This window comes from Acomys russatus, chromosome 1 (genome assembly GCF_903995435.1).
Source record: "Acomys russatus chromosome 1, mAcoRus1.1, whole genome shotgun sequence".
Lineage (NCBI taxonomy): Eukaryota > Metazoa > Chordata > Mammalia > Rodentia > Muridae > Acomys > Acomys russatus.
The window spans coordinates 117460338-117474915 of NC_067137.1; the positions used below are offsets into that span (position 1 = coordinate 117460338).

At 49.1% G+C, this 14578-nt stretch overlaps 1 long non-coding RNA gene across 1 annotated transcript in view; it reads left to right on the forward strand.

Moving 5' to 3' along the window:
- The window catches only part of LOC127194051 (uncharacterized), a 28256-nt gene extending 21223 nt beyond the window's left edge, over window positions 1–7033 (forward strand). The window contains exon 4 of the long non-coding RNA XR_007831203.1: window positions 6872–7033. This is a non-coding gene — a long non-coding RNA (uncharacterized LOC127194051). The remainder of the gene's footprint in view (window positions 1–6871) is intronic.
- The last annotated feature ends 7545 nt before the right edge of the window (window positions 7034–14578 follow it).

Below are 14578 nucleotides of genomic sequence, written 5' to 3' on the forward strand. Positions count from 1 at the left end.
ACCTGCTTGTGTTTCCACTGAATGGCTGTGACGTCATCTACTCATGTGACTGTGGCTGGTGCATGCTCATCTCCTTTTTCACATTACAAATAACATCTCAACCAGTGGCTTTGCATGGCCATCTTCTCCAGCCATCCCTAGCACATCTGCACATCTAATTCTTACCATGGCCTTTCCCCCCCATGTTGCTTTCTTCTGCTAGACTGTGAGCCCACCCAGGGCAAGGAGCTTGTGGAGCTGAGTTCCGTATCTCTTGTAGAATGCATGTGAATGTTTGTTGGGTGTGTGCAGAAGAGTGGATAGGTATGAATGACAAGAGTGTTTGAGCAGTTGGCAGGCAGATGAATGGATTAGTGAGTGAATGAGTGAATGAATGAATGGGTTCTCTGTGTTTGAACTTCCTGGATGAAAGGTTAGGGGTGTCTGTATGGCTGTTGATTGATTTCAGGAGGCTTTACAGTATTTTATCATGCCATTCATGTATTTGTACTTAAGGTGATCTTTTAGTGTTTAAGATATCTGCTAATTTTTCCCTCTGCTAAAAATGCTTCCACATGTGTTTTAAAACCTATTCTAATTACTAATGAAGGCTGAATACTTTCCACCTATGTTTGTTAACAAACTGTATCTTATCTTCTGTGAACTGTTTGTCCAAGTCCAGGGGGTCATGGCTTCTTACGTATATTGGTCAAGGATGTCCTTAGGTTAGGCAAGGGCCTTTTATCTCTGGTGGCGACCCTGTCAGGAGAGGACCATTCTCAAACATTTACAGAATAGTGTGGGAGGACCAGCTGACCTTCCGGGTCAGGCTGACTTTAGAATTTACTTTCCCTGGGAAATGGGAGGGGTAATATCTTTCACCAGCAGGTAGGGGACGTTTTTAGGCTTGCATCAAGGTACACCATGCCTTTACAGTTTATGGACTCTGACCTGTTCCATGTACCTCTTGTGCTTTGGCAGCCCTCCATCTTGTCTTCCTCAGTGATGGACAACACTGTATATGCTCTTATACTAGGTGTGTGGACCATGGAACCAGTTCTCATAGGAACTGGATTCTTAGTGTTCTGTCACACATCTGCACACATCCCTTAGCTCTGGCCTGCATTTGTGCCTCAGTGGCAGTTGTGGCCTTTCTGTAATGGATGGGAAATTCAGTCCAGGACTGATGTGAAACTGCCTCAGGTTTAGTCCTGGGAGCAAGGCCATCCTGTGGTCTCTGCTCTTGCCTTCACCTCATTACAGGGTAGTTACTGACATTTGTGTAGGGAGTGTACTCAAGGAGAGCTCATCCCTGCCTTCCAGAACACCCTCTCACCCCTCTACTATAGCACTTAGCGTGTCTGCCTGTATTCAACCCTCTCACCCCATGCTTATCTCAACATAAAGCTTGGGAAGCCAGTGGTGATTTTCAACATGACTTTAATTCTTCCACCCACCCACCCATCCATCCACCATCCACTCACCCATCCATCCATCCATCTATCCACCCATCCATCCATCCACCCACCCACCCACCCATCCTTGCATCTATTCACCCACCCACCCACCCATTCATCCACGTTTCCTTCTACCAACCCACTCATCCATCCACCCATCCATCTACCCATCCATCCATCCATCCATCCACCCACCCATCTACCTACCCACTCACTCATTCATCCATCCATCCATCTATCCATCTATCCATCTATCCACCCATCCATCCATCCATCCACCCACCCATCTACCCACCCACTCACCCATCCATCCATCCATCCATCCATCCATCCATCCATCCATGCATTGGGCCTCCATCACTTGACCTGGTACTTTGAGCCCCTCCCTCTCCTGAAAGCAAACCTTTTCACCTTGGGCAAGCTGTGTGGCACCATGGGCTGTGGTCATGAAGCAACACCCCCTTCTGTAGTCCCCAACTCCTAGGTCACGAGCACGTCCCAGCTGGATCCCATCACCACAGCTTTTTCTCCATGATGCTTCTCACACATCACACACCTGTACCTTGATCCAGGAGGTTGGCCTCGCCCACCATAAGCAGAGCTGCCTCCTCGGGCTTCACCCTGCCTGGTGCATGGTCCCTGTCATGAGCTTTGCCTTCAGCCTTGCAATTTACCCCACCAGATGGCAGTGGTTGTAACTCATGTGCGTGTTCCTTCACCCCTTCATTCATTCTCCTACAGTCAGCAAGCGTCTTTAAATATTAGCTAGTGCTATACTAGAGCTGGCCCACCGGGACTCGTTCCACCACTGCCCTTGGAAAGAAAAGATAGGGACATTGGTAAAGAAGCCATGTTTGTGTGTCTAATAAGGCGAGCTCCTTGATTTCAATTCAGACTTAAGGTCTGAGTTCTGGTGCAAGCTTGATTGCTCTCTCCAACTTTGTTCCTCACAAAACTAGGTTGATTAATAATCAGCAAACTGTGTTCTCTGGGTGCTCAGAAATCATAGCCCGTATCCTTAAGAGGCCCAATGGGGAGTGGACGAAGCACTGAGTAGCAAGCTCTGGCTGCGAGCAGGCTTTCAAGTCTTTGAGACACCCTGATCTTCTGCAGGAACGATCTGAGAGTCATTCTGGTCACTTTTGAGCTCAGCTAATGCTCGGCTCCTTTTTAGACAAAATTGCAGGAGATGGTTGCTTGTACAGGTGACAGGGATTATGCCCCAGGGTTCTTTCTGAACAATCTACTCACAGACCAGGGTAGGCAAGACACAGGGCACTTTGTAAAACCCTGTGTTCAGCCCTGTGTATTTGAGAGGGGTCCCAAGCCAGGGGAGACCTTCCTCCAGCATTTCTGCTGTGGAGGGGTAGAGGCACAGGCCTCTTCTAAATTCTGTGTCTCACACCAGAGTGAGTAGATAATGGTAAAGCCAGGACCTGGAGCTGGACAAACTGTGTAATGATCTTATCTGAGAACTTGAGGCTGTCTATTTCGGTGGTAGGGACTATGGTGCCCACCTCTCAGGCCTGTTGTGAGGCTTGCTGTAACTAGACACTTCTGACTGTGACTCTAGAAGGCAGTGTATGTGTCCCTGGGGGTGTGCCAGAGCAGTGGGAACCCTTGCCCCGGGGTGGGGGTAGCCTTGCTCCAGGATGGTTTGGTTTTGTTTCTGATCAAAGGGTACATGCTAAATTGGTGTGTTATTTTCCTACAGACTAGGGACTTTCACACCATGGGTAGGGGGACTCTTTAGGTAGTACCTCTGCCCTCCCTCCCCCCTCGGACACATCCACATCCACCTCTTTGAGAGGTTGGGGGTGCCTCTAGTTCTCTGACTGAGGACCATGCCCCTGAGTCAGGCCTGTATATAGCACCTAGTTACATCCCTTTCCGAACGGCTCTACCCAGGAGAGTATTTGGCGCGGTCTGCCAGACACCACTGTCCCTTTCTCAGTGTCTTCCCTCCTACTGACAGCATCAGGCCACACTGCCTGACCTCTAGTGCTTATCACAGTGCCTGGCCAGGGGTAGGGGCCCACTTAGCTTCCTCGGTTGTGTCTGAGTAGACAGATGAACAACTAACCAAAGTGTGACAAGTCCCAGGGGCTGATGTTTGTGATCTCATAGAGAGGTTTGTAATGGAGATTGTATTGGAATGCACATCAAATGATCTCATTGTATTTCTCTCTTTCCTAACCTGTTAACTAACCACTGTTATGTTGTAGTGGACTTTTGCACAGTGTCTCGTTGTTTTACATGATAAGTAAAGGACCTTCCACTTTCCAGTGAGAGTCTTTTTCTTTTAGAATTTACCCAGGTGTCATCTGGCAGGGCCACTGAACTGTATGAGTCTCTCTACTCCTCTGGCTCATGGTCTTTTTTTTTTTTTTTTTTCTCTCAGGTGTGTGTCACTAGAAAGCCTACCTCACAGGGTTGTTGTGAGGGACAAGGGCTAAGCCACGATAAAAGTGTGATGTACAGGCTGGCTGTCACCAGAATGGTGGCCTGGTGGGGTTGGCGTAAACTCACGAGCTATGTCTTTGTCAGTAGTCACTGAATAAAGAGCCAGTGTGGACTTTAAGCTGAGGTCGTATTTCCAACAGTTGATGCAGTGTGCGAAGTGGGCTGTTAGTGGCTGGCTGTGTGGTCTAGGCTAAATGCTCGTGTGGCTCATACATGCTGGCGCCTACATTCCTCTGTGGTTCCCCACCCCTCCTGTACCATCATGGTGCTGCTGCTGCTGCTGCTGCTGCTGGGCAGGCCAAAGCAGGCTTGCCCACTGTGCTTTTGGGTACTATGAAGGGTGATGTGTCCTGGGAAATGCTTCTGCAAGCTTGTGTTTCTCTGTGTGTGAATATATGCCCCTGGGCCAGTGGCAGGAACCAAGGGTCAATAGACAGGGTTTGAAGTAATGGCACCTTTGAGGCCTTTTTGATGCCTTCCTCCACTCTTAGCTGGTCGGCTTGTGTGGCTTGATCTCCTTCCTCCCTCCCCCTTCTTCCCCTGCCAGGAGATGTGTAAATTTAGTTTCCCCTATACCCAACTCAGCTTTTGGCCCAGCTTATGTCTCATACATGCACTTCCCTGCTGTCCTTAGCATGGTCCCATTCTGCAGACAGACTCAATATTCACAGTCCTGTGTAAATAACTCTTTCCATTCCACTAAACAAAGCCTCAGTAAACCATGTTTCTCAGCTTCACCCCTGTCTGGCCCTGGCATGCACTCACGATGGTCTCTATGCCACGTGTACCCCACTGTCCACCTACTAGTTTCCTGGTAGGGTGAGGCATGAAGGGAGGAGTGAGGAGGCCGCATCCTTCCAGGTCTCCTGGTTCCACGGTGGCCTGGTCATCTGGCTGGGATCTTGGCTCATTTCTTACTAGAGCCTTTCCTCGTTGTTGAATTCCATCCCCCATCCTGTCCGGTGTATCTGGGAGAGTAGAATTCTAAGTTCCCACTCCTTTCTCTCTCTCTCTCTCTCTCTCTCTCTCTCTCTCTCTCTCTCTCTCTCTCTCTGTCCATTCCCACTCCACAGAAGCTCCACCCCCTCTCAGTTTTTTTTAATGTTGTCTCTGGCTTTCAAAGCCCTGGTGTCTCAGCCCTGGTTGCCCTTATGCCCTTGGTGTTGTCACTGTGTCCTGTGGGCGCAGGAGCTCGTGCTCTCATTGTTCCCTCTGATCACCGTGTTTTTGTACCTATCACAGCCACTGCCAAGATCTTGATTCTGCCTCCCTCAGGCTGTTTTCAGGGCCCTGCAGTGTGGCCCTTCTTGTCCATCCCCTGGCTTTGACAACTTGTTGGAAGCTTTGCTTCCGTGCTCTGTGGTGTCATGTAGGGAAGGGTAGATAGGGGCCCTTTGCTCAGATGATTTTGAGTCTGTGTCTGGGTTCCTGGTTTATAGGTCCCTCTGTTAGGTAGCTTGTGTCCCTTAAAGATAACAAAAGGAATACCTGGAACCTGGCAAATAAGAAATGCGTAGATTAAACTCCAAGGTTTGGGCATGCTCTAGTCCAGAGTCACCCTGTCACTCATGGATGCCTAATACTTGCTCCATGAAAGAGGATGTGGGGAATACTAAGCGGATGTGGATGAGTGGATGGCTGGGAGGTCTTTCTGTAAGGGATTCTCCCCGACAAAGTCTACAGAAACCTTGAGACCTTTCCCTGGAATCTAGTCAGCCACAGGAGGTCCCTCCTGGTGGAAACACAGTTTGGGAGATACTTATGTCTAGAATAAAACTTTTTTTTTTTTTGTGACTAAAATGTCCTCATTGATGTTTTGGCATGAGTGATTCTGAAAAGGATTGGTTTGGCAGTTCCCAAATTCTAGGGAGGACTTGGCTGTGCCCATATCCTCTCCAAGGCCCCCTTCCCCTAAAGCCTTTGTCCCCACCATTAGTGACAATCAGCAATGACTTGTAAGTTACTTGTGAATTCTGGGGCACAGCCTTGAGTACCCAGAAGAGTGGGAATAGAGGAGTTTGGAACCCAGACCTTGGTTTCTTATTTTCTCTAGAGTACTCCTTGGGCACATGGGTATCGGTGGGGTTCCAAGGGTCTTGCCCATTTGGGCTTTGGATCTGTTTTTCTTTTTTCTTTTCTTTTCTTTAACTAACTGAACCTTGAGCAGGTTACCAGAACCATCCTGAGCCTCAGTTTTCCCTCTTGCACAAAAGAGTATCACTGGTGATATGATATCTTAGGGGATGGCCAGGAGCCCATCTATGGTTGCTCATGAGAGTCAGGGTCTGGGTTCTAGTCTGTCCTATGCCCTTGCTGACCATGTGGCTTTGGCTGTTTGTCATAAGCTTGAAATAATCAAACCCACCTGGTGTGGTTATTGGGAGATTCAGTAAGCTTATTTGTGTGAGTGTTTGGTTGCTTGGTATGCAAGTATTCCTGTATCCTATCCCACACTGGCAGCTATGGAGGTGGCCATGGGCACTGGGTCCACATGTGCTCTGGTGTTTAAGCCCATGTGAAACTCCGTCAGAGTGGAGGTCTGGAGGGGTAGCACCTACCCAGCTCTGGAGAAACATAGATGGAAGCAATGTTTAAGATTCAGTAGTTTTGTTGGGGGACATTGAGGTACAAGTGGGAGACAGACTTGGGAGAATATTTAGAAGATCCCCTCCAGGAGGGCACAGCTGATGTCTTTGAAAAACCACCAAAGTTTAATAGAGGGTGAGTTGGCTAGAAGACGTGTGGGTGGTGTGAAAAAGGTACAAACAGTGTAGAATACATTAGTGAGGGCAGGAGCTGGTGGCTAGGTGTTGCCCCACCTCCATAGCTGCCCAGAGCTTAGGCTTTCTGAGCATAGGGCTGGGTGGTCCCCTCCAGTCTGTAGCCTGCCTGGTGACAAGAACTCTTGTCAGCCACTGGGATGGGGAGCAGGTGGTCTTCATCTGCAGCTGTGTCTCTCTCGGCCTCCACAGCCCCGGGGACGCCTTGCACATTTCCTGTGGGACATGCTGGACCCAAGACTCTGGACCTGGGCCTCCCCTTGTGTAGAGAGACCCACCTACTGACTGATGAACTGCGCTGACTTGGGGGTCAGGCATATGGCCTTGATCCCTGCCCATGGACCCTGAGACTTGGGGGGAAAGCTATTGAGCCCACAGCTGTGCAATGGGCTCCAACTCCCACCTCACAGGGCTGTTGTGAGGCAGCTGCAATGTGCTTAGAAGCATGGGGCCTGGCGGCTCATGGTGCTCTCAATAAATGTTTCTTGTCTTAACTAAAACAGTGATGGGTGTGCTACTAACACAAGGATGGGCGGGTGTCTTGCTGGGGCTTCCTTTTGCAGTGTAATGGGGCAGAGGAACTGCCTCCAATGCCTTAAATCGCCTTTGTGCTGCCTGGTGCGATGATGCACTGGGGCCCGATGAAGGGCCTCCTGCGTTCAGGATGTCAGTTTCCTTCCGGAAAGGAGATCAAGCAGGAGATGTGGGAGGTCTGGCTTTGGAGCCTAAGGGGCTCACAGCTCCGGTCCTTGGAGCTCCAGAGAAAATGTTGCTCCGGGGCTGAGTTCTGTGCACCCCCTTGCCCTCCACATTCCCCGGGGCCATGCCAGGGCCCTAGCTGAGAAGTCATCATGACCCAGGTGCTGGGCCAACACGGCTTCTACAAAAGTGGTTCCTGAGTGGGTCTCTGTGAGTGCTCAGACATTCCCTTGCCTGGCATCAGGTATGCTGGTTGAGTGTGGGGATGTTAACCCTACCCTCATGACTTCTGAGGGGCTTGGGGGTGGGGGGATGGACAGTTAGGCTGTCTGAGCAGTCTGGGCCTGAGAGGAGGGAGTCGGGAGCAAGTGGGAGGGGAAATAGAGTTGAATGCTGGTAGATCCTGGCTCTTCTAGAGCAGATGACATGAACATCATCCCAACCAAGAAGAAGATGGCCATAACCACCACAGCTGCCACACGCCTACCACCACCACCGCTGCCACATGACGACCAACATCTACTATGATCACTGCCTTTGCTGCTGCCATTATCGCCACTACCCTCCCTTTCTCTCCCTTCCTCTTCCCTCTTTATCAATCCTTCTTCCAATTTCTTTCTTCTCCCTCTGCCTCTACTCCTATGCATCTTTCTTTTTCCTTCTTTCAATTCTTCTTCCTCTTCCTTCTTCTTCCTTCTCTTCCTCCCTCTTCTTGTCTTCCCTCTTTTCTCCACCTCCTCATTCTCACAGAGAAGTGAGTTGAGAGTTCTTCAGACAAATGCAACTGCAAGTACACAGGACCGACCACGGGCTCTCTGCTGAAAGCACCACCTTGAAGAACTGGCCACAACCCAGCCCAGAAGAACCAATACCAGCCATGGATGGACACTATGACATGAGTGGTTTACGAGTAACAGTGCAGACAGCAGTGAAAAGACATGCCTCCAGAAGTTGTGCCCAGCCAAGAGAATACAAGAGTCCAGAAGATCCCTTTCTTTGGTGATCAAAGCCTCCCTATGAAGTCCAGGCTTCTAGAATGAGTGCCCTAATCATGCTCCATAGAAAAGACCTCCACTCCAGCCTCTGATGGAGCCCACATGTCCAGAATAAAGACTTCCTCAATGTTCCAGATAAAATTCCTCATCTTTCTGCAAGCCTCAAGTTTTGTCAGAGTCTCTATGTGAAGGCCTGTTTCTATATAGTCCAGCTGAGTCCCAAGCCTCTGATGTTTAGACATACAGAATAAGGAATCTGCTGAGGTCACTGAACCAGGATACTAACCGCAGTCTCTGACAGACTTTGGACATTAAGAATGAGGTCTTCTTTTGGTATCTCAGAGCTCAGAGCCCAGCGTTAGCCTCTGATGGATCTCAGAGACCCAGAAGGAGGAACTTTTTTGATTTTTCCTAGAGATGGGTCTCTAACTCTAGCTCTTGTGTCCAGTAGAGCCCACAAGTCCAGAAAGGGGGACTTCCTTGACCTTCTTGGTGCCAAGCTCCAGCTGTAGCCTCTAATGAAACTCAGATTTCTAAAGAACCTCCTTCATATTCTAGACCTGAAACCCAGCTCCAGTCTCCAGTAAAGCACAAATATTTGGACAGTAGGACCTATTTGAGGTTCGGGAGCTGGGGATCCATCTTGAGTCTCTCAAAAAGCCCAAATGTCCCAGAGAAATGAACATAATTGACAATATAGAGCCATCATGCCATCTGTCACTTTTGAAGATGCTCAGAGTGACCACCAGCATTTTCTAGATCTAAGACTTTGGTTTAAGACTCCAGTGAGGCTTATAAATGCAGAAAAAGGGACCTCTTTGACTCCATCTCCCTCCATTCAGATGTCCAGGCCTGGCTCTCTTGACTCTCTAAAGCTAATATTTAGGCTCGCATCTTGAGTGATGCTCAGAAAGATGGGTGCTCTAGAGCAAGAACTTCACCTTTACTCCTTGATGAAACTTAGATGTCCAGAAGGAGGGACCTCTCTGATGTTCTAGAACCAGGACTTCACCTCCAGCGTTTGGTGAAACTCCATGATGTTCTTCCGTGATTTATAGAACCAAGACTTCACCTTCAGCCTTTTATGCCTCATTTCCAGTGAAGCTTAGGTGTCTAGAAGTGGCATTCTTCATTGTGTTCTAGAACCAGGACTGTACCTTTAGCCTTTGATGATGTTCAGATGTCCAGAAAGAGGGGTCTCCACAATGTTCTAGAACCAGGACTCTGTCTCAAACATTTGGTGAAACTTAGACGTCTTAGGTCAAGGGAGACCTCCATGATGTTCTAGAACAAAGGCTCTGCATTTAGCCTTTGGTGATCAGATGTCCAGAAAGAGGTATCTCCACAATGTTCTAGAACCAGAACTCCATCTCCAGCCTTTGATGCCCAGATGTTCAGAAAGAAGGACCTTCCACCATGTGCTAGAAGCAGGACACCACCTTCAGCCTTTGATGATGTCCAGATGTCCAGAAAGGGGAGCCTTCCTGATGTTCTAGAATAAAGACTGAACTTTCATTCTTTGATGAAACAGAGAAGTCTAGAAAGAGGGTCCTCAGAGTTCTAGAACTAGAATCCCAGCTCAAGTTTCTGAAACTTAGACACTGAGACCTCCTTGGTGTTCTTCAACAAGATCTACAGTCCAGTCTCTAGTGATGACCAGAGGTCCAGGAATGTGGCTTGTTTTCATGTGCTAATGCCAAGAATCCAGACCATCCTCAGAGAAGCTCAAGTGTCTAGAAAGAGAGACTTTGTTGATTTTCTCAATCTAGAATTTCATTCCAATATCTCGTAGAGCTCAGGTGTTTAGAAGGAGAGAACTCCATATTGTTCTAAAGATAGAGCTCTGGTGAAGTTCAGATATGCACAGAAAGAGACCTCTTTGTTGTTATAGAGTGGAGATTCAATCCTTAGCCTCTGATGGAGTTCCAATATCCAAAAAGAGAGACCTTTGTGATGTTCTAAAGTGGATGATCTATCCAGAAGAAGAGACATCTTTGGTGTTCTAGAGCTGAAAGTCAAGCTTCAATTTTGCAGAAAAACCTCAGATATCTGGAATTGGAGGAAAAAAAAATCTTGGAGACTATGTGCTTTACTGGGACAGGGCTGAGAGTGTCCAAAGTTTGACTTAAGACTGGAGAGGGCAGACAACAGTGCTTTCCTTGTGGCCCGTGGCATTCAGTGACACTAGCGTGAAAGACACTTCCAAAGTTACAGAAGAAGGGATGTGGAAAAGGGACTCATCGTAGCAGAGCCAAGTGTTTTAAGAACATGTCAGCTGACGTCATGGAGTGCTAATAAGGAGCATTCAGTGATGCTTGCCGAACAGTATGTAATGCCACAGAAAAAGACAGTTTTATGCTTTTTAGATGTGTGTGTTCATGGCTGAACATACACCAGCCTTGACCCCACAGGAATGCCAAGTTGGCTGGACCCTGGAATGTAACCCAAGCTAGTTTCTGCGGCTTAGCTCCTCTCCCAGTGCAAGGTGCTAAACGCCCACTCTGTATCCTGGTGTCAAGCTGTGACCTCAGAGCTGGTTAGAAAGGGCTGCCCTCCTTTCAGCAATAGAAGTTCAATGAATTTGAGGCTGGGACCAGGCAAAGACCATTGTGATGACTCTAAAGACTGCATCAGCCACAAAGGAGATCCCCAAATATTTGGAGGCATGGACACTGACATACCAGATGAGGCTATGTTTGGGGCTGAACTCTTGCCTTGGACTTCTTGTTAGCATCTTTTGTCCTCGAAGAACATGGTTGACCCCATACTGTTCACTGAGCTTGAGAAATGACAAATGAGTAAGAGAAAATATAGTGACTTATTCAGAAACTGCAAAAGCATCATGGAGGGCTCCAGTCCATGACAAGGGATGGAGGTACTTGGAGGAGGAAACTTTAAAGGTCATTCTGGACAGGCCAACTGAACAGCCTAGCCACTGAGGCTTCTGAGGACTTGATCTCATCAGTTACACTATTCCTACATGGTTCCATCGGTGTATCTCCCCAAAGGACTCTTTATTTACCTGGAGTGTGGAAGAAAGGAAGCAGCTAGCCAGAGTTCCTGAGACACACCCTGATGATGCTACCATCATTTTGTGATGCTTCCTGGACATTCGGTTGAAATTGGACTGTGCACACAAGAACTTAACCTGATGAGTAACTGGCATTCTAGAGCTGCGATGGAAGGAAGGAGCAATACCATCTTCAAGGACTGTCTCATCCCATTCCTGCTGATTGCTGAGTTCCTAGACGTCTCTACAACAGATTTTGAAGCCAACTGAAGGACTGGTGAACCCAACTCAGCGCTATGAAGAATGAGCAGATCTTCAGAGATGCCACTCCTCAGCTGTACGCGCAAGACTTGGGCAGAATGTGGTGGTGCCAAGAACAGCACAGACTCCAAGACCAACAGACACAGCTTCGGACTTGAGGTAGATGTGGGTGCTTGGGCATAGCTTGCGTAGTGGAGTATTTGCCTAGCCTGTGTGAGGTCCTGGGTTCTAGCACTAGTCTGACACACAAAGTAAGGGAGAGAGGGTGAGAGAGAAAGAAAAGAACTAAAGAGAGTAATGCCCTTTCTTCCTGTCTAGGTACTACTGGGTATTTGCTCAGATGCAGTTTATCCCTCGAGCCTCAGTTTCCCCCATTACTCCATTTCTTCTTTTCCAGGCTGCTGCAGGGTCACCTGTTTGTGTCCTTTCCATCCACCTGATTCTATAACTCTTAGCATTCAGAGTCAAGTGGTGTGGTCCAGTTGACCATCGCCAAGGCATGCTGAACTTTGTCAGTGATAGCCAGTGGACGAAAGGACCAGAGGCAGGGAGGTGGATGATGACTGCAGGGGAGGGAAATCATAGTCTCTGTCCCTCTTAAGGAGGAGCGTCTCTGATACTTTTAGCTCAGTTGGAGGGCTTGTGGCTTGGATATGCTTGGGTCACAGTTTTCTCCAGATGACTGTAATTTTCCTCTTGTCCTCACTGGCAGCTGCCATTACAGAGGCTGAGCTGGAGTGGGGCAGGGCGGGTAGGCAGTCAGTCAGAAGCTTTACCCCCAGGAGTCTTCACGTGCCAGCTTTCATAGTTGATATTTCTAATTGTTCGTCCTCCCATTTGCAAGGTATGTTGGACTCAGTCCCAGATCCCATACCCACCTCTCCCACACAGTGTCTTATTTGGGGATGTGGAAGTCTGATAGAGATTTCTAGAAAGACCCTCGCAGAGGCTGGAACCATAAGTGGTCCAGGGGATGGAGAGGCCAGTCAGTAAAAGACAGGCTGAATTCAACAAAGGAGGGAGCCCCTGAGTGTCCTACGAAGACACTGGTTAGGATCACGTGATAGTGGTAGTATCCTAGACACCCCAAGGTTTTACAGCTGACTCTCTCAAGCCCCAGGCCCCCCTCCCCACTTACATGAATCATCCTGGACAAGGGTTTTGGAGTTCAATGCTAGCTTAGCTCAGCCTGGCAGGTATTGACACCTACTGTGTGCAGGTGACATTCTGGAGGGTGGCTAGGTAGTAAGGTGGGTCCACTTGGGGGGAGGGTAGTCAGCAAGCCTGGTCAGGGGGCCTGGGCATGGAGGCGGGCTGCTGGGCGGGGGGTGGGAGGTGGTGTTATCACAAATCACTGTTTATATACCTGCACTTTAAAAAGCACTTTATTGTTTGCATGGTGTTGGCTGATGGTAGAAAGTATGAGTGGAGTTGTACAAGTGCATGTATGCATGTGTGTGCATGTGTGCATGTGTGTGTGCATGTGTGCATGTGTGTGTGCATGTGTGCACGTGTGTGTGTCTGTGCGTGTGTTCGTGTGTGCACATGTGCGTGCGTGTGTGTGTGTGTGTGTGTGTGTGTGTGTGTATCATAGACAGAGACCCTGAGCTCTGAGGGAATGTGTCAGGACCAAGCCATATATTTCTGGGTGACTCTAGTGGGAGTACAATCCTTTTCCTTGCTGATGTGGGCTTCAAATTAATGCCCTAGCCTTGCTCTACTTATTAGAATCATTGTGATCCCTCCAAAAGCCTGGGCCTTATGGCTCACAAACCCTGTGCTCATGAAGCTTATGAATGTGCCTCTTCTGGAGGTTTTGCTACATGGGAGCCTTGGCTGGGGTCGATCCCTACCATCTCTTTACCCATTTCTTGGGCATTCACAGTCTGACTGGCAGGGCATAAGTAAGCTCACATGCCCACTGCTGCATGTGTTAGGTTCAGATGGGCACTGAGCTCCCATCAGGGGTCTCAGCATGCAGGGGCCTCAGTCTATGTGAGTTGTGAAGATGTGTGTGTGTGTGTGTGTGTGTGTGTGTGTGTGTGTGTGTGTATGCATATGTGGATGTTAGGATATGTGCCTGCCTGAGTGTGTGCCTGTGCATGTGAGGGTGTGTACAATGGATGGTGGTGAGTGGCTGCAAGCGAGAAGAGACTGAGTGGATCTCCCCCAAACCCCCAGATGCCCTAGGTGCAGACTCCACATACACTTTTGCCCCAGCGCCCTCCTCCCCCACCTCACCTCCCAGCTTTGCCCATCAGCCAGTTGGTGTGGCTACTGCCACTACAGGGTAAGAGTGGTAGTCAGTTCCTCCCACTTGCATCTTCCCACTTCCCCATTCCCCCTTCTTTCCTGGTCGTATGTCTGAGACATCCTTCACTGCACGCATGAGTGGGGTACTAACCCTCCTGAGCTGCCAACAGCTCCTTCCATTGGCTTGTCTTCCTTACATGGAGTAGGCCGGTGGCTCCTGACCCCTTGCTTGTGGTTCTAATCAACTCCCTAGCCCCTGACACCCCACTCCCCAGTTTCTGGGAGAGGTGGCTGGACTAGAATGGGCCCACCTCCTTACACCAACCTCCCAGCCCCTTCCTGGGGTATCTGTCACCCTGTGGTGCTGGCCTGGGGACCTCAGGACTGGATGACCTTCCCAGCTTGCACTGCGGCATCCCGTCCTCCACAATGCCTCCGACATTATCCCAAAGGTCCACCGAGATGTGACGTCATCCACCGGGCTCCAGGTAAGTTCCCTGCACCCTCCACTGTGCAGATAATGAGATTCGGGAACTGCGGGCAATATATACGTGTTTTCCTGATGAAAATGGCTACCATAATCAGAACTGAAGGTCACTGATGACATCGGAGTTTTTCTGAGAAAGCACTGGGTGATATGCCAGTGAGGTTTGGTGTGGACAGACAAATTCATATGGCACT